Source organism: Pipistrellus hanaki, assembly GCF_964339955.1.
Source record: "Pipistrellus hanaki genome assembly, chromosome: 17".
Classification (NCBI taxonomy): domain Eukaryota; kingdom Metazoa; phylum Chordata; class Mammalia; order Chiroptera; family Vespertilionidae; genus Pipistrellus; species Pipistrellus hanaki.
Window position 1 is genome coordinate 19,764,229 of NC_140519.1, and position 20,794 is coordinate 19,785,022.

Sequence of the window (20,794 nt, forward strand, 5' to 3'; positions counted from 1 at the left end):
CAACTGCAGGCAGCTGGGGGAAGGGCCCTGGCTGGCACGAATTTCAGGCACTGGGCCTCTAGTATGAAAAGAAAAGAAAATATCTAAGCTGTCCACAAGTTTCATTGCTTAAATAATTCTTTCTGAGCAGCACTTTAATTAGTAACCTATTCTATTTCTCATGAATGTATTCAGTTGTTTTGGTGTCACTGTGAGATTGACATGGGATAGAGCCTATGAAACATTCAATCATGGCAAATTAAATTCATCAATAGGTAGGCAGGCCTATATTATGTGAAAGAAAAATACTAACATCTATTTTTTAATTAAATTTGATTTTTACTTGAATTGTATATCTGGATGGAAAGGCTATAAAATACCTGAAAATAAACTCTATTGGTTCAAATTCTTAAATGTTTTATGTATACAATTAAGAGCTATACTTCATTATTCTAACATTTAGTTGATTTTCCTTCTGCTTTTAGGAGAATGAGACCATTTACAATAAAAAAAGGGGGGGGAACCAATATACAAGTTTTATTCCAAAAGCAATTTCCACATTTTTTCCCCAGTATAAGTAAATACTTGGCCTTGTTTTTTCATTCTTTTCTTTTGCTTTATTTCAGTTTGGTAAGTTCCACTGAACTTTGTTTAAGCTTACTGACTCTTTTGCTCTGTCCAGTCTATAGGAGAGCCCATCAAAAGCATTATTTGTTTCTGTTACACTGTGTTTTTTGTTTTTTTTAAATTTCTACTATTTACTTTTGATTCTTAAAGTTTTCATCTGTCTGTCTACTTTATGGATCTGTTCTTCCATGTTGTGTACTTTTTCCATCAGAGCAATTAATAGAGTCATCACAGTTATTATAAATTCCCTGTCTTATAATTCCACTAGAAGCCCGGTGCATGAAATTCATGCCTGGGGGAGGAGGGTCCCTCAGCCCAGCTTGCACCCTCTCCAATCTGGGACCCCTCAAGAAATGTCTGACTGCCCTAAGTGGGCATCCCTCTCACAATCCAGGACTGCTGACTCCAAACTGCCTGCCTTCCTGATTGCCCCTAACCACTTTTGCCTGCCAGCCTGATCACTCCCTAACCACTCCCCTGCCAGCCTGATTGATGTCTAACTGCCCCCCTGCCAGCCTGTTTGCCCCAAACTTCCATCCTCTGCTGGCCTGGTCACCCCCAACTGCCCTCCCTTGCAGGCCTGGTCCTCCCCGCCCCCCCCCCCCAGCTGCCCTCTCCTCCTGGCCATCTTGTGGTGGCCACCTTATGCTCACTTGGGGGCAGGATCTTTGACCACATGGGGGCAGCTATCTTGATCTTGTGTGTTGGAGTGATGGTCAATCTGCATATTACTCTTCTATTAAATAGGATAGTTAGTGTCATATTGGAATCTGGTTTTTATGCTTGATATATCTGATCAGATTGTTTTTCCTATAGATTATTAAGTTCATTTTGCACAGTGTCAGCTTTTATAATTACTTTTGTGGTTCTGCACCACTGTGAATAGTGAGGACTGCCTCTATGTGTGTGTGAGTGGGTGGAGAGGGGGTGTATAAGTAAGTATTCTGGTCAAGTAATAAAGTACTTAGCACAAGAAGTCTTAGGTTAAGATTTTTACTTTACCAAATAACTTAAGCATATATCTTTAAATTACTGTTATCTTTCTCCTTGTCTTTGATTTAGTTGTGAAGCTTTCTTTCCTTGTCTCAGATTGTTATTGAGCTAGAATTCCTTTTGTGACATTTTATCTCTTAGGAAATAGCAAACATTCCCTAAACACTTTGAAATTGAGTTTTAATTGTTTTCTGGATTTGTTTAGAGAGCATGTGATAATTCCCTGGAGACTTTCTTAATTATAGTAATAATTATAATAATAGCATCTAATATTTACTGAATATTTGACACGTGTCAGCTTCTTTGCAGAGCACTTCATTTCTATTGAAGAACATAATGCTTTTCTTCTTCTTAACAAATATAATAACATTTTGAATACAAATAGAAGAAAAGTCTTTTATTAAGTTTTTCATTAATGTTGTTGATGTAAATTACATCTTAAACTTTTTTTCCAGCCGAGGCAAGGGGCCAGCACAGTGTGGGTAAGGATCTTTGTAAGACCCAAGCACTTCCTGCTGTCTGCATGGGACCAGGAGGCTCCAGTGGCCTGAGACTTGTCTTCTGGCTACTGAAAGCAACAAGGGAATAAACGTTGCTTTTATATTATAATAGAGGCCTGATGCTTGGATTTGTGCACCCGTGGGGTCCCTGGGCCTGGCCTGTGGGGATATGGCCAAAACCGGCTCTCCGACATCCCCTGAGGTGTCCCGGATTGCAAAAGGGCAGTTCTCAGGTGATGCTCCCCAGAATCGGGTTCCCTCCTCTCTGGTTCTGGGACTGTCACCCAAGAATCACAGCTGCCAAGTCACCGCAGCTCAGCTGCTCCTGTGTTGAGCGTCTACCCCCTGGTTGTCAGTGCATGTAATAGCTACAGGTCAGATGGTGGAATAGTCCGCCAGTCAGCCTGTCGCTTAGGCTTTTGTATATATAGATTTAGTCAGAACATACGTGATAATTTGATTGTACAGTATAAAAACTTAAACACGTTCCTCATTTAGAGAAGGCACCAGCCCACTGCCTGAAGATACTGGCAATTCATGATAATTATTCTTTCCAAATCCTCCCATAGAAAACTCAATGAGCTGAATTTACTTCTTTCTGGCGTTATAAAAGTTATGTATCCTTTTATATGCAGGGACAGTTCCTTGAGGATAAAGAGTTATGCATGCTCATTAACAGAAGAATATGTACCACAGCAGGTACTGCATGCTAAACCCAAGACTTATGACCCTATTGTCCACATGAGTGGCAAGCATAACTTCTCCATTGTAGTGGCAAAGGAAAGGATGAAGAGATAATGATGATAATGAAAGAGGATAATTTAAATGTTCTTGCTCCATTCTTTGGTTAAATATTCAGATATACTTCCAATGAACATGCTTCTTCAAAGGTTGGCATGCAGGTGTGATTAGAGCATTACCTTTTTGCTAAATTTACTATGTTCGGAAACGGAAGGTAACTTTGGAACTCTGCCTTAGAGTTGGCAAAGTAAATTGCCCTGGCTGTGGACCTTGAGTATAGGTCTAAGCCTTCCAGTCAAAAAGACTTCAGATTGTTCTCCTTAGTCTTTCTGGGCTGATTTTCCTGGACTCTGTTAGCAAGTATCTTAGTATAATCTTTGCCAAAAGACTTCCGCTTGGCCAGCTGTTCCCTATAGTCCTTGTCAGTTTAGAAGAATGAAGTAATGGTACAGAGGTGGTCACTTTGATGTCGGAATCTTCCTGATAATAATTCTTTTCAAGGATTGAGGTCTTCTGTGTCATTTGCTAGTATGGTCAGTGTATATATAGTGTGAAAACCTGATTCATGAGAATTACTATGAAATTGGTTCATTGGTTACATATACATTAGAAGATCTCAAGTGAACAGAAAATAATTTGTGCAGAACAATAGCAAGGAGACAGTGAATGCTCAGAATTATGTCATTAGGAAATGTAATCAGCAAAGAGAAATGCTGTTTAAATCAGAGGTATGACAATTTAGGCTCAAATTAAGTAAAATAAGTTATAAGCGAATTTATAATATATTTTCTTAGATCAGGGTCCTTAGAAGTAAAACCCTGTGCGGGAGCTTCCAGGGGAAACTTTAGGGGAATCAGGAAAGCAAGACAGAGAAGGGAGGAAGGCGAAGAAGTGGGCAGCAGTTTCAGGCAGAATCTCCCAGAGCCGTGGTCAGCAAACTGCGGCTCACAAGCCACATGTGGCTCTTTGGCCCCTGGAGTGTGGCTCTTCCACAAAATACCACGGCCTGGGAGAGTCTATTTTGAAGAAGTGGCATTAGAAGAAGTTTAAGTTTAAAAAATTTGGCTCTGAAAAGCAATTTCAATCGTCGTACTGTTGATATTTGGCTCTGTGGACTAATGAGTTTGCTGACCACTGTTCCAGAGGATGGGCTTCAACCTAATCCTGCAGAGAACGTTGGCATTATTTATATATGTTGAAGGTTTATACTCCCTCATTGCATGAGTGGTTGACAGCCACAGGGTGTGTGGGAAGGTCATAGACCCTCAGGCCCTTCCCACTTTCTGTACCTGCAGCAAAGCGGCCCCAGTAGACTGAGGGTCATCCTCTGAAGAGCTGCGGGCCTGGCCATTGAGGATACGAGATTACAATTTCAGGGCATAGTGTGCGTCCAGGAATGGTAAAAAGGATTTGGGAATGATGGGTTTTAACATTATTTTCTGTGCATGTATCTTAAATTACTTAAGAGTAATATGAACCCTAGCTGATTTGGCACAGTGGACAGAACGTCGACCTGCAGACTGAAGGGTACTAGGTTTGATTCTGGTCAAGGGCACATGTTGGGGTTGGGGGCTGGATCCCCAGTAGAGGGCAGCTGATCAATGATTCTCTCTTATCATGATTTTTTTTTAATCTCTCTCTCCATTTCCCATCTTCTCTGAAATCAATAAAAATATTTTTTTAAAAGAGTAATATGAAAAATGTATATAAAAATTCAATAAGGATATTTCAAATCTGTTTAGTTTCTCAGATTAAAGTTCAGTGCTCTTTCCAAAAAAGGAAGTTGTTTTGGTTATTTCCTTTTTTTACCCTGTGAGTTTCTCAGAAGGATTCAAAGTATTTTATGAAACTGTGTTATTTTAGGATGATTAGTCAATACACATTTTCTAAGCTGAGTTCTATGAGATTGCATTCAAATGGAAGCCTTTCTGATCTCCGAGGTACCTATTCAGTCTGGTTTCTCAGATATATGCAGTATGGGGGTGGCTTGTGGTTCACTTTAAATCTTCAACAATCTTGCTAATTAAAAACTGAAAAGGTTAGAGAATATGAGAAACAATGGAGAGTATTTTTGTTGATTGTTTTTATTTTTGTTGTTCTTCTTTTAAAGGTCATAGGGCTAAAAGAAGGTTTTTATTCTACATACTTGTTCCACGAAAGGGATATACTATATATTATTTTGGTTTCATTTCAAGAAGGCACCACCTTAATTAAACCCCAGTGGGCCAGTTTAATTAAAAAACGTCAGTCACATCCTCACAAGGGAACCAGATATCCATGAAGCACACCGTCTGCTTCCTTTGTGATTACTCAGAAATCTCTGACCCCACGCCCACCAGGACAGCCCTGGAGGCCACGGGTCGACCTGGTGAGTGCCTGCTGCTGGAGGAAGGGTGGGCCTTTCGTGGGCCCATGAGCCAAGCCGGGACTCACTGAAGAAGAGACACCAGGTGGATCATCAGGCCCCAGAGTTTGAACATTTAGAAACTTTCTTCTCTCTCACTAGTGTGAACTAACTAGGGGCCCAGTGCATGAATTCACACATCTTGAAAGGAACTGTGGGCCACAAAGCTGTGGTGGGCATAGGAGCAGTCTCAGCTCATCCTCCATGCCCCTACCCAGCCCCCTGTCTGCTGTCAGCCTGCTCCCGCTGACTCTGCTCCCATGTGCTGACAGCACCAGTCCTGCTCATTCCCGCTGACAGTGCGGAGCTATTGGGGCCGGTGCCAGCAGCGGGTGTGAGTGGGGCCAGTGCGGTTAGCAGGTGCGAGCAGCTGCTGCTGCTCTGATTACCCTTCAGGAGCAGGGGGAGGTGGAGAATCTCTTAGGGGTGATCGGGGCCAGGGCTGGGCGCCGGCAGTGGGTGTGAGTGGTGGCTCCAGCACTGGCAGCAGGTGGGAACACCAGACAGGACTGCAGTGCGCGGAAACAATGAATTTTCACTAGTCACCAGAGGCTTGCCCCAATAACAATGACCAGCACCCCACCTTGGTCTGGCGCCCCGGCTCACCTGCTTCACCATCCCTGGCGTGGCCAATGCCTGCCATGTTCTGCTCTCATCCTCTGGTGGTCAGCACATGTCATAGCAACCGGTTGTTTGGTTCAGTTGTTCCTCCATTCAGTTTATTTGCATATTAGCCTTTTATTATATAGAAGGGTCTACCATCATAGTGCCTATTCTCTTCACCAAATAGATAACTAAGGAATAGTTACTCTTCATCCCTGTTCTACTTACTGTCCCCCTGTTTTCCTTTCTCTGGTCTGGTGGGAGGCCCAGAACTCAGTTTTGTGTATATCTGAGAACCTTCTAGTGGCTACTTCAGCCGAATTCAAATACCCCTGTCAGCAAGGAAGCCAGCTCCCTAAACCCTAGAGTGAGTGTGGTGAAGGATTTCCAAATCACAATGCATTGAGAGCTTCCTGTGATCATTTCCCCTTCTAGTTGCTTTCAATACATGATTTCATTTAATGCCCACTTTGTTATTAGTTCACTTTACACAGGTGTGGAAATGGGAGCTTAGAGAAATTCAGTGATTTCCCCAAAACTAAAAAGGAAGCATATGGAAAAATGAATTGACCTGCAAAGCAATCCATGACCTGAAAAGTTTCCACCTAGACTTGTTTCTCAGCTATCTCTTCTTTATTTATGAAAGTAGCTTTATTGTTTTAATCTGGTTATATAAATACTAGAGGCCCAGTGCACAAAATTCTTGCACTCAGGGGGTAGTTTTGTGTCCCTTAGCCCAAATTGCAAGGGGGTGCAGGCCAGGCCAAGGGATCCTACCAGTGTACGATTGGGGCTGGGGAAGGACACAGGAAGTTGGCCAGCTGAGGAGGGACTCCAGGGCATGCCTGCCTTTCTCACTCAGTCCCAATTGGCTGGACCCCAGCAGCAAGCTAACCTACTGGTCAGAGCGTCTGCCCCCTGGTGGTCAGTGCACATCATAGCAAGCGGTTGATCAGCCTTAGCATATTATTAGAATATTACAATTTGATTAGTTGAATGGCCGACTGGAAGACCAGACACTTAGCATATTAGGCTTTTATCATAGAGGATTACATGCTTAATATGTAATATTCCATAGTATGGATGGTCCATAGTTTTGGTTTATGTTTGTTTTGCCAGAAGAGAAAATTTTATACTAAATATTTTCATTACATCTGATTTAATATTGGTGCTTTTATTTCTATGGGATAGATTTCCTCAAGGTGAGGATTTTAGATTGAAGAGCATGTGCCTTTCTATTTTAATAGATGTTTTCAGATTGCCTCAGCAGTGATGATCCTTTTTATTAAAAACCCATCAGACATACTTAAGAATGGATATAATGTGTTCCCAACTAAAATTTGACTTTCACAAACTTGAGATTAGGTACAGATAGGAATCCACAGGATCAAATTGAAAGCAAATTGCCAGAGATAGTATGTGTACTTGTAAATGCCCCTACTGAATTCTGGGTTACTATACATTTCACTTAGTGGGCATTTGGATACACCTTGTGACATGGCAAATCCACATGACCTTTATGTATATAAGCTCTCCCTCTGATGTAACGGTATAGAGTCAGAGGACCTCAGAGCCAGAACTGCTGCATGGATGGTTTCTCCATATACTGTGTAGAATCTCTGGGACTCATGTCTTGGTGGGATGACTGCTACGATATTATCTCATCTGGTGCTTTGCTGAATACCTATTTCCAAAATGTTTTTCAAAATGTTCCAATTTTTAAAAAGACTGAGACATTTTTTTAAATTTTACTTTAAAGACTGCTTATTCAGAGCTAATGATTTTATTAATATCATTTGTATTTAGCAGGGGGTGGGGGGAGCCAGCTACAATTCACTTACAATTGAGATTTTACTCTATTTTAACATTATTTTAATGAGCTACAGATTTGAATGTGGGCTTTGTTCATCTGTTGCTTCCGCTCAATTGCAGTTTTACCCTAAGAAGACACAAGACAGATTGACCAGGCTTCCAGTCATTGTGAGGCTTAAATGAAGTGAACAGGGCCTTATGTTTCTAAACCAAATGAGAGGATTAAGGCAAAAAGAAAAAAAAGGGGGAACATTTTCACCTTTCCCCTCCCCCCAAATACTCCGTACATCCTTTCAGTCATCTGTTTGCTATTCTTAAATTTGCTGCTCTATAGTTTCCCAGTTTTCCTAGGAGAGCACCAGAAGGTGACATCATAAAATGAAAATCTCAAACATCCCCAGAAACTGTTAGCACATGTAAAAGGGGGCGAAAAGCTACTATTCCATCTCATTTTTCGACACATAACAATTTCAATGCAAAAGCAAAGCACTTTAATCATATTAGATTTTCTTTAGTAGACAACTAAATGTGCAAATTTTATGTGCATTAAAATGTGCAAATTTTAAAAGCTATTTCTCATCTAATACTTTATTGAAAGTTATATTCCATTTATATGATTTATTTAAATGACAGCCAAATTTGTTTCAATGAAAGTGATTTTTGTGGTTAATGTTTGCATCCGTACTTTCAACACTGGGTGTGTTTTGTCAACTTCTCTGAGGGGTCGTATAAGGTCAGGCAAGCACATCCTAGACAGGTTTTGGCTGCTCCTGTCATCCATGTTCATTGGTGGCCTAGAGAGGCCATTGCTCCCAAGTGCAGTTTCCCATTGTACTCACACACTAGCCATGCTGCTGACGATGAAAAATCTTCACATTCAGAAAACAGAATCTCCAGAGTGGTCTTCTTAAAGCTGTGGGAGCTTTGGCCAGTTTCATTAAACAAGAAATTAATCATAGTTTCTAAACTTTTATACTCAACCTTCTGATAATAAGGAAGAATGAATGGAATGCCCCATTATGTTACATAAAAAATAGAAATGGTTTATATTAAATGCAAGTTTCATAAGATATCTTTTTAGGTGAGCACAGTGTCTAATTAACAATAATCAAAATTTTTATGAACAAAGTTTCTTGGTGAAATAATCCATATTTCTATGTCTATGCATTACAAACATGAGTCTTTTAGTCATCCTTCACCTCTCATTTGCATGCTAATTTTGCTTAAAATGAGGCAGAACTATATGAATTTTCCCTGAGACCCTGTTGATGATGATGATGATTATTATTATTATTATTATTATTATTTTGCAGTGAAAGAATTTTATTGGGCAAAGCTGCATAAATTTTTATCTAATAAATGCACATCAAAGTTTAAACAACTCTTTACATGAAAAAAAAAACATTGTATTTAACCTATCACATTCGTTGACACACATTATTTGTAAAAGCAAAAAAATCTTTTAACTTTCTTCTTTGAGTTGATGCAAACATCTCTTTAGGTTGCCATAGGCTAATACTTAAATCATGGAAAAATTCCCAAATAAAAACTTAGGGTCTGGAAGGAAAGTCAGCTGGCCCAAAATTCTACACATGTGTGTTTAGGAGGATTTAAGATTATGCGCTTCACGGAAAATAATATACTTCTAATTTAGATTTTTAACTTAAGTTGTTAACAGTATTTCTGCTTCCGAAAACAGAAAATTCTATCTATAATAAAAATTTTAGTGGCTCCATATGTGGAAGGATATGCGTGGCAAGATCAGAAACAAAGTTGATTCCCCCGCTGGAGTGGTCCAGAGCCCAAGGACAGACTGCTCGAAGGCCAGAGGAAAGTGAGCCAAGTCATGATGGAGAGAGAGAAGCTGATGACCTCAGTGTGCAAGGAAAAGAGGAGCAGAGACTGGAGCAACAACAAACAAAGAACATTTATTAAGTACGAGAGGCAGAAGATGATGGGAGGGAGAGCAGAGCATATTTTATGATGAAATATTTCAACTGTATAGAAAAGTCCAAAAAATAATAAAGCTCAAGTATCATATTGGTAATAGGGTAGACGTTGTAAAACCAAAAAATATTTAAAATAAAATATAGAAATTAAGGTATTAAAAAAAAGAAGTGAAGAAACACTGTGATTTTGGCTGAGCAAAGCACAGGATTCACTTAGAGTAAGTTTTTAACAGCCAGCACAAATGTTTATCTTGTACTTGAGCTAGTTGTGTAACTTGGTGAATGACAGGGTTGTTTGTCATTTTACTGGTAGTGGGTTTTGTTTTGTTGTTTGTTAGTTAAAATGTTCAAGTTCTGACCCTAGCTGGTTTGGCTCAGTGGATAGAGCGTCTGCCTGCAGACTGAAGGGTCTCAGCTTTGATTCCTGTCAAAGGCACATGCCCAAGTTGTGGGCTTGATTGCCAGTGGGGGGTGTGCAGAAGCAGCCAATCAATGATGTGTCTTCTCTCTCTTGCCCTCTCCCTTCCTCTCTGAAATAAATAAAAATATTTTTTAATGTTCAAGTTTTAATACATTTCCTATTAAAAACAAAAACAACCACAAAACAAAAATATGCAGGAAAGTTGAGATTGACTTTATAGATAAAGAACTAAGCATTAAGAAACAAAATTAAACTGAGTAAATTTTGAAGATCTTAGTAGCTTTATTCAGGGATTTATGAATCCAGCAAGCATATAGAAGGGACCTCCAAAGAGTTGTACAAAATGAAAGACTTCTACAGCGAGAAGGAGGTTATATTAGGAAACAGCTGATGATGGCGAGGTAACCTTTTTTCTGGAGACAGCAGGGGTCTCTCAGGCCCATTACCTCACTAGTGCTAATCAGGTAATGTCAGATTGTCCTGGATAAAACTATAACTAAAGTAGGTATTAGGTCTTGGTTTAGTGATATGGGGCTTAGTACATGACTCCATTTGGGGTCTGTTGCCTAGTTTTTAACATAAGTAAGCATCAAATATTTTCCTATAGTTTGTCATTTGTGATTACATGTGATTTTGTACTATGTTAGGCTGTTTTATTTTATTTTGTTTTTGTGGTTTTTTCAAAATATATTTTATTGATTTTTTACAGAGAGGAAGGGAGAGAAATAGAGAACCAGAAACGTCGATGAGAGAGAAACATCAACCAGCCGCCTCCTGCACACCCCCCATCGGGGATGTGCCCGCAACCAACATACATGCCCTTGACCGGAATCGAACCCAGGACCTTTCAGTTCGCAGACCGACGTTCTACCACTGAGCCAAACCGGTTTCGGCAGGATGTTTTATTTTATATAATAGATTTTTTTTTAAGAAAATGATTTTATTTAGATAAATTTTAATACATTTTTGCATAAATAAAAATCTATTTTAGAGTAGCTTACACATAGATTAAATTAAGAATATAATGGAGAGGCTTTTAACAAACTCTGCAAAAATTTTTGCTGAAAAATTATATAACACTTCCATTATACAGAGACTGTTATTAAGAACTAACTATATAAGCTAGTTCTTAATTATGCTAAAATTTAGATCATATCCACATATAGTTTTATAATTACATAATTTAAAGGGATATTTTTATCATAAGAGATCTATATTTTTAACTAGTATGTCTTTTAAAATATGCACATGACATTCATTTTGGCCTCAGACAAAGAAGTCTGAATTAAAATTATTTAATGACATGAAACAGGTTTTAAAGAGCTTAATTTCCTTTTGATAGCATGTGTGTACAACCACGGTGTGGATGTTTTTGCATTGCTTCAAACATTAACATTTTCTCTGAATATTCTGTGTATGTAAGTAACCATGATTGTGGTTCATTTCACTTAATGGTCCTTCATATAAAATTAAAGCTTTGAGAATATTATTATTTGCTTCAGCTACTACCAGTTATATTACTCTTTTATAGGATGGCTTACATTTTAACATGACAGAGATTTTTCTCAGTCTCTTGACTTTTTCATTTTGTGGTGTTGTTTTCACTGAAAAGAGCTCATAATAAGTTCAAGGTGAAGTTTTCAGGCTCAAAGCTGTAAGGCAGTTTTTATGTAAACAATTGGCATCAACCATCTTTGACATTACCCTTTTATTCATTCTTCTTTGCATTCTGTTGCCTAAATGACCATACCTGTGTGTTTTAAAAAAATCACTATTTCTAATGAGCACATTAAAAAATCCTTAGGTATTCAATGCTTTTCTGCAAATCCATGTAAAGTGGGTGTATTGTGCCTTGGATTAAAGGCCAGTAAGGCAGACAAAAAGGACACCATTGCAAATTAAACCATAAAGGTCTGAAGTATTATTAAGAGATTCACAGATACTATGTTCCAATCAGGCTCAATAAGGGATGAATTCCTATTATGTTTCTTCCAAAAAAGACATGGGAAGGGACTCAAAGTTAAAGTCATCAAATAAAAAGCTTTTAGGCCAAGAGCACATGAATGTATGACTGGGTAATGGGTCTTTCATCTTGGAAATAAAAACAGTTCAGTTCAATTGGAACTGAAGTTTCCCCCTTTGAGAAAGTTTATTTTAATGAGTTTCCATTTTATGCGTGGGCTGCTCTTTAATCCAGGCTGTGCCATTGAAGTCTTCCCCAATAAAGACGCAAGACAGATTGTCCAAGCTTGCGGCTATTGTTGGGGGTTGATGAAGTGTATGGGCCCTTATGGTTGATAACAGAAGTAGATGGTCAAAGCCAATAAATAAAACTTTAACTCTGATTGTTGGGTGCTTCGTGCTGAAAAGGGTTCCATTAGCATGGATCTTTGGTTTTGAAGGACTTGTGAATCCAAAGGCAGCTTGTAGCTCTGTCACACGAACTGAGTCCCTTAGACAAGCAACAATCTGTCCTTGCTAATCAGCTCCGTTTGGCTTCTAAAATTCCAGACTGCTTTTTAGAAATCAACAAAGTTCATATCTTGACAATCAACAATGTGTGTATCTGCTGCATGTAGATTCATCACAATTGTGGTTTAAAGTGAGATCGTTTGGGCTTTATCTTGTGGGGTCTTAATATCAATTTTAGAATGAACAATATAGGGCATGTTAAGTAGATGATATTTGAATATGTGAGGAGAGCAAGATATTATTTGGACAAAGGTAGTCACAGAACTATCTCAAAGTGTCAGATATGTTGGTTGCCCATCCCAGTATCCTTCATGTGCTCTCTACAAACTTGTGTTCTTCTAAATCCAAATTAATTCAATTTTTGAGTGATGGATATGGCCAGTTGTATATTCACAGGTGTCTTAAAACCTACCATAACCATTTGCCACAAGTTTAAATTCTTTAAAAATGTGCCTCAAAATGACACAGCACTGACTTAGTACTTTAGAAACCACTGCATCTCATGAGTATTTAAATCACTATTATTGTAGCACAATAGATGGGACCTTGATGGCCTTGAAGGAGTAACCCCGCCATCACTGTCTTGACACTGGAATGCACGTTAGACCCTTGAGGGAAGTCTATCTCTGATATTTTTGAGTCAGGGATACAGATGTCTGCCTTTATACCACATCCTGAATCTGCCATTCTACAAGGAACCTTGCATGCCTCACTCTACCCCAGAAGCTACACACGTGCACACACACACACACACACACACACACACACACACACGCCAAACAACCACCGTCAGCTAACTTCAGACCTAGAGATGAACTAATGGCTGCATTCTGGAAAAATAGAAGTAGGATTCTAGAATTATGGCAGAAGGAGATATTCTCCTCTATCTATTTTGTAGTAAAATCTATGTATTTTGTAGTAGAGTGACTAACAAGGATAATAATGAGAGAATGAGGAAATGAAAGAAGTTGGGTTAGGAAGCCTAATGAGGAAAGGGCAGCATAAATGTTGTTTGATAATTTATGTAAATTATCCAATGGGTATCCTTTTATGTCCCTTTTCCCCTTTGAAGAATATAGTCTATAGTTTATAACCATGTTCACATCTCTTCCTAATTCAATAATTTACAGTTATTTTATAGTCTCAGTATATTTCAGTGGTGTCAGACGTTTTAAGAAATAGCAAACAATTTAATTATTATATGCCCATTGGGTTTTTTTTTTCTTGAAAGAATAATATAAATTCTAATTTCTGCCAAATCTCAAGGTAGATACATTGGAAAGAAACAGAGATGCTTTCAGAATTCTAGCCTGTAATTCCTCGGTTCGAGGCCTTGGGAGCCATCAGGGTCTCAGGTCTTTTACTGAAATCCCCTATTCCCTCCTTCCTAAATTTGATTTTTTTTAAAAATATGTTTTTATTGGTTTTAGAGAGAAAGGAAGGAAGAGGGATAGAGAGATAGGAATATCAATTGGCTACCTCCTTCACGCCCCCTATTGGAGATCAAGCCCAAAACCCAGGCATTGTGCCCTGACCCAGAATCAAACCAGGACCTCTTTGTTCACAGGTTAATGCTCAACCACTGAGCAACCCTAGATTTGATTTTTTTTTAATGGCTTGAATTCCCAAACAAGGAGCATGGACAGCTTTATTCATACATAGGAAGAAAGGATTCTACATCTTTCCATAAGACAACCTTTCTCTGCGCCATTAGATAACATATTTGTTTTAAACGTGACTAAAGGTTGAGTTTATCCTGTGATTTTTGTAACCTTTAAAAATCTCATTATTGTTGTAGGCAGCTATTTATCCTGAGAGCAGAGTGACGGGGGCATCAGTTTTCATACGGTATGTGACACAGAACCAGAAACGGGACGCTGTCGTGTCCAGATCTGTCCATCACTGAGAAATGGCCTTAGACTTCCTGATTGGTTCTGACAAGTCACTGACAGTTTGCAGGAGAAGCACATATGTGACAAAGGACAAGCAGAGGTTACATGTGTCAGCGAGAACCCTCTGATTCTGGCTACAAGGAGTATAATTATAGACAACTCTGATATTTGCATGTGCTTGGTTTTCTTTTGAAATGTGGCTTCAGAAAATCCCAGGTGCTCATTCTTCCAGATACACACAGTTGTTTACTGTTGATTTAGTCAGTGGCTAAATGGCAGGTCACACTGATTTATTTTTATAAAATATATTTTATTGATTTTTTAAAGAGAGGAAAGGAGAGGGAGAGAAAGTTAGAAACATCCATGAGAGAGAAGCATCAGTCAGCTGCCTCCTGCACACCCCCTACTGGGGATGTGCCCACAACCAGGGTACATGCCCTTGACCGGAATTGAACCTGGGACCCTTGAGTCTGCAGGCCGATGCTCTATCCACTGAGCTAAACCAGTTAGGACAGGTCACACTGATTTAAATGCTAATATGTTCTTGGTCTTTTGGCTGCTTTGTTTATGAATTTGCACATACTTAATTGACATAATTCTGCATCCTGGATGATAAGGAATAAATTGATATTATGTGAAGAACCACAATTGAGATGAATTATTTTAAAAATAATGTTTAGCATAAAAATGTGCACCTCTAACTTAAGTTTTAGTATGTTAACGTCTGTCCTTGGCACAGACGGCACGCAGGCCGGATGGTACAGTGGTTAGGGGCTTGTCTGATCTCCTGAATTTGAGACCTGGATTCATGTAAGTGTTCAGATACATTGAGCACACTGCCATAATATTTCTGGGAATCAGTGTCCTTATCTGCTTATACAAATGCTTGCAATTATTATTGAATTGTGTTGTTGAATTTTTATATAGCTAATAAGCAATTTCTGTATATCATAATAATGATAGTGATAGCATAATATAAAAGGATCTGTGACTTTATAATTTTGATAAGATTTGGAAAATTGCCTTCCCTTCTCTCTTCTCTCCTTCTGGAATTCTAATTACTGCATTATATTGTCCCACAGGTCATTCCAACTCTTCAGTTTCTTTTTAAATCTTTTATCTGTTTCTAGTTCCTTTTGGATATTTTCTATTGCTCTTTCTCCAAGCTGACTGATCTTTTCTTGTACAGTATCTACTCCAATCTGCTGTTGGTCTCATCCAGCGTAATTTTATTTGATATTTTATTTTCCATCCCTAAAATTTCTGTTTTGTATATCTCCCATTTTTTTAAATTCATGTTTTCTTTAAAAAAAAATGAAATATGTTTATATTTACCATTTTAACACTCTTGTCTGCTAATGCTTTCTCTTTCATTTTGGAGGGTCTTTTTAATTGATTTTTTTCATATCTTGTCCTGCTTCTTTGCATGCTTGATACTTTTATTGCATGCTGGACATTGATGATTTTATTTTGGGGTACTGAATTTTATATATATTTTTATTAATAGTGTCATACTTTATTCTGGCATCCAGTTAAGCTTCTTGGTATCAGTGTGATTAATTTGAAACTAGCTTTTAAACTTCATAAGGTTGGGTCCTCAAACATATCATTAGACAAGTCTCACACAATTCACTGACAATTTTTATTTGCTGGTACTACTTATTAATTAATTCACTAATCAACTCTATCCATCCAACTAATATTTAATTGAATGTCTCTGATATAATAAAGATGAGTAAAAATCCTCAAGGAGCTAATAGTTACAAGATCAATATAGACATAAAATATTTTCAGTCAGTGATGGGCACTGATAGCAATATATGCAAAGGACTGTAGAATCCGCTGGTGCATACTTTCACATATATAATGGACGGTGAAGCAAAGTGTCCTCTCTTTACACTGAATTTTCTTTTCTCTCTTGAATTCACAGTGTTTTAAAATTTTTATTATGGTCAATATATGTCATGAGGAGGAAAGATATCTATTTTTATAAACATTCAGGGATTTATCCAACAAATACATCTTGATTAACTGTAATGTGCCGGTTCACAGCTGGAGCTACCACAATGAACAAAACAAAGCCCTTTCAAAATGCAAATTCAAAAGGCACAATCAAGCGGTGGTAATGTATACCATATTACAAAATTATGCCTCTGTATTTATCTTCCTGCTCTTAAAGTGGGATGATGATCCTCTCCTTGAATTAATGGCAGAAAAATTGCCACCTTGTTTCCTGTCCCGAGCTCCAGGTTATAAGTGCTTCTGAAAAAAGCAAGTTCCAGGGAAGGGTTTAAAAGGATTGCTGATGTATTTGTATTTTTGTCTGTGAGAGTGCTATTTTTGTAGGTATAAGTTGGATTTCCTTTTTTTTTTTTTAGAGTTCTAGGATATGAATTTCAAGAAGATTCTTAATTGCAAAAGGGAAGTCAGACTAGGAGCAACTACTATAAATGCTACTGCTGCTGGAATTGCAACATCTGCCCTTGCCCTGTGAAGTCCTTTGCTTAATCTCTTTTCATCCTCAGAAGAATCCTAGGAGGTGTAGGATCATAATAGTACAGAAGAGAAAAGTGAGGATGGCCATAAAATTATTTTTAAGTATTCATGAAAATGAGACAGAGCCACCAAGACAGAAATAATTTTAAACCTGCATTATTGAAAGGACTATAATAAGACTATTAGCGCATGCTACATTGCACATTGTAAATTGCAATTAGCATTGTTGATTTGATGACTGAATAGATGGCTTTCTGAGTAAGCCTTGTTTGGAGGATTCAAATCAAATTCTACGTTATTTTCTGGAAGGAAGGCATATTATAAGAATATTTGGAATTGAAAGTAACCCTCACAATAGTTCCTTCTTGGTATCTTTGCCTTATTGAATGGCTAAGCTTTCCAAAGAACTGACTCAATGTTGAGTTGAAAACAAGGTTAGAACAGTCAGTAGAGGTGTACCTGGGATCCTTTTTTGCAGACCTTGGGCTCCTTCTCTAAGGCAAGGTTCCTTTCCGACAGTGACAGATGACAAGGTCACCCCTCACCCTCTTTTAGTGCCACCATGTGCCCCTTCTTAATAACTAAAGTTAGGAAAATGATAAATTACGTACCTAACAATTTTTCAGTTAGTATGTGGGAATAATGATTGGAGAATAACTATCTTCCTAGCTTGAATATAAAAGAGTTCCTAAATTAAGATATTTGCCCCTTATACTCATTATTAGCCCGTTTTACTCAGTCTCATAGTCAATTTTACCAATTTTACTCTAACTTCAGCCTTACCTTTGTACTCTAAAATTTCCTTGAGTTAGGGTTAAGTTTATAGCTAAATAGGGTATATGCTTTTTTCAAAGACAATTCTACTAAATATATTTTCAGAGAGAAATGTTATACACATGTAATCTATTAGAATTTAATGAGAGGACTTCTTAGTTCTGTTTTATTTTTCTAGAAAAGTATCTTCAAGTAGATATTTAACATAAAAGTAGTTTTATATAACTAAATTTAAGGCTTACTTTAGACTTTCTGAGTTACAGTAACCTATTGGAGTTCAGAAGACACACATATATATACACACACCATGGTGTTAAATGCTCCAAATAGCAAAGTAACCTATTCTTGAAATTTATTGTTCTTGCTGAATCACTGTATTAACTTGATACTTTCTAGCATTTGCAGTACAATTACTAAAACAGTTATAGTGGCTCTAAAGGAATGTAATTGGGGAAGAAAGATGGCCTGTACTGGATGAAATTCTTAATTAATCTTTCACTGTTAAATTGTTCAAAATTAATCAAGTATATTGCCTATAAGAAGGCAACTACACTTTACATATCTCAGTATTATCATCATCACCAAGCCATATATTAAAAGTTAATTTCTGATTTAAAAGTGTGCTTTAACTGTGAAAAACCATCAATCCTAAATAATTCTATTACCCCAAAAATTGTGTAACACCAGAGAACAAGATAGAGTACTTTGTGCTTAACATTTTAATTGTGTGTGTGTGTGTGTGTGTGTGTGTGTGCTTTGCAGCATCAAATTAGGACATATTTTTTTATAAAATAGCAACTATTTTGGAGAATACCATTCATTCACTCATTGATTCATTCATTTATTCAACACGTATTCATTGAAAAAGAGTTAAGTGTTAGGTATTGAGAATAATGCCTGTGAAATGCATTAGCAATTTTCTAGTGCATAAGGAGACAATAAACAACTTGAATTTTAATCATGTTAGTCGATAAATGTTCTTGGGGCTATTTGAGAAAATTATAGAAAGGTGATTCTCCCCCCCTCCTCAACACACACACTCAAATTGTTTTGATTTATGTACACTACACTCTCACTGGTTCTCAGTATTTTTACCACCCTAACACACCAGAGTGACAAGACACAATCCATCAGACACACTTGGTCCCTAGGACAGTGCTTCTCAGCTGGAGGGAGGTGGTCACTTGTCCCTTTGCTGGAGCTGGAGATGAGTGAAAGGCTCCCTGGGATCTCTGCCCCATTCCTAGGTTGAGAGTCACCAGTAAATGTGATTGTGCTAAATTGCTGAGCAGACCACAGAGATACATGTCTGAATACATCTAATGCAAGGTCCATGTGGTCCTTCCATAGTCAGTAGGACCAGCTAAGTGTATTTGATACTCCCATTAAATTAACTATTTCTGATTTAATAAATTAACTAGATGTTTTTGTGTCACACACATGTAATCTATATCCACATAAATATATTATTTGACTGGATAGTGTGTTAAGGTGTGATTGTAACTAAGACCATTTCAAGATAAATCTGAATGGATGTGCCTCAAAGCCAGAATAGCATGAAATGTTGCTTCTCATTGAATGCAAGAGTCAAGAGTCAAGTTTAAGATGCTTTAATGCCGGCATTCTCTTGATCTTACCAACAGCTACCACCTGGATGGCAGCGACTGTGAGAAGCTATTCCAAAGAGATGTAAGATGTGGAAAATGCACTATTCTTAGAATTAATGAAATAGAATAATACCTTTCCCTAAAAATGTTCTATGTTCTGATATATACTATATTCTTAAACCTACATGTGAAACACACACACACGACTTAAGTTACTCTGGTAAGGAGTCTAATATGTATCCAATGGGGAACTTGCTGTAATTATTAAGATCTATCTGTGGAACTCACAGACATTATTCAACCAACAGATATTCCTTTTGATAATGTATCCTGAAATACCAGGTCTGATTGAATGACTCAAAATTGGGTAAAAAACTTTTCTGTATTGAAACTAGCCATAAAACCCAGTGGCATGATGCATGATTAGAATAGACAAGTTACTTAATGTCATGATCTGAGGAGCTGAAATATTAATTTTAAAAAGTCTTCATGTTTAGGATTAGTTCAGCCTTGCCTTTTCTTTAAAATATCAGTGCTTCTCTGAGAGTTAATATGTTGTATCCCTAACAACTTAGCATGAGTTAGCTTTTTTTATTGCTTTCTCCCCTGACTAGGAGTATAGGAAGAAAAATTCAGAAAACCAAAGGGTAACACAAAAAAAACTTGAGCTATTTTTCTGGCTTGCCTCATCTCCTACTAGGACTTCATTGGTTACTTATAATAGTGATGTTAGAAAACCACTCGGAGAAGCCAGCAAACAGAAAGTTAGAGAAAGAAGATGAGGTCTTTCCATAGATAATGTCGCTCCTGTAATTTGACATGGGGTATCGGACCATCCATTGAAAATGCTTCTTTAGCAAGGTGGATTATTGCATTCTTGGTTAGTTCAGTCTACGTTTCCCAAATACGCATTTTTGCTATAAACACAAGAGTACAACATTAAAACAATCATATATGGCCTTGTGCTTTCTCAATATTTATATATTCTCTTCCTTTCTGAGTGATAGAGCTCATAGATAAGCAGCTGTTAGTTTTTTTAAAAAATATGTTTTTATTGATTTCAGAGAGGAAGGGAGAAGAAGAGAGAGAGAGAGAAACATCAATGATGAGAGGGAAACATTGATTGGCTGCCTCCTGCACACCCCCTACTGGGGACCGAGCTCACATATACCTTCGACCGGAATTGAACCTGGGACCCTTGAGTCCACAGGCTCTATACACTGAGCCAAATTGGCTAGGGCCAAGCAGCCATTTCTATTATGTGGTTTGGGACATGCTGCTTTCTCTTGTTCTCCCTCTAAACCATGGGGGTTTCTTATGCTTCATCCTTGAGACGGGGCTTTGTCCTGATGGCCTCGCTGCTACGTAGATTTTCTTTTGTGTGACCTTAAATACGATTTAGAGGTGTCACCAAATTGCATTTGCATTAAAGGGAAAAAAAATAAGCATGCAAGAGTCTAAGAGTTTTATAAGAACAGTGGAGCATCATGATACGGGAGATTATTCTGTGCTTCTGCTACCTAA

At 37.9% G+C, this 20,794-nt stretch overlaps 1 protein-coding gene across 2 annotated transcripts in view; it reads left to right on the forward strand.

Moving 5' to 3' along the window:
* Positions 1-20,794, forward strand: part of CYP7B1 (cytochrome P450 family 7 subfamily B member 1) — a 142,632-nt gene that overhangs the window by 37,367 nt on the left and 84,471 nt on the right. The window contains exon 2 of one of the 2 annotated variants that reach the window (XM_084864380.1): positions 14,300-14,349. The exons of the other annotated variant lie outside the window; for it this stretch is intronic. The gene's annotated coding sequence lies outside the window, so the exon portion shown is untranslated. The remainder of the gene's footprint in view (positions 1-14,299; positions 14,350-20,794) is intronic. 2 annotated transcript variants of the gene reach the window in all.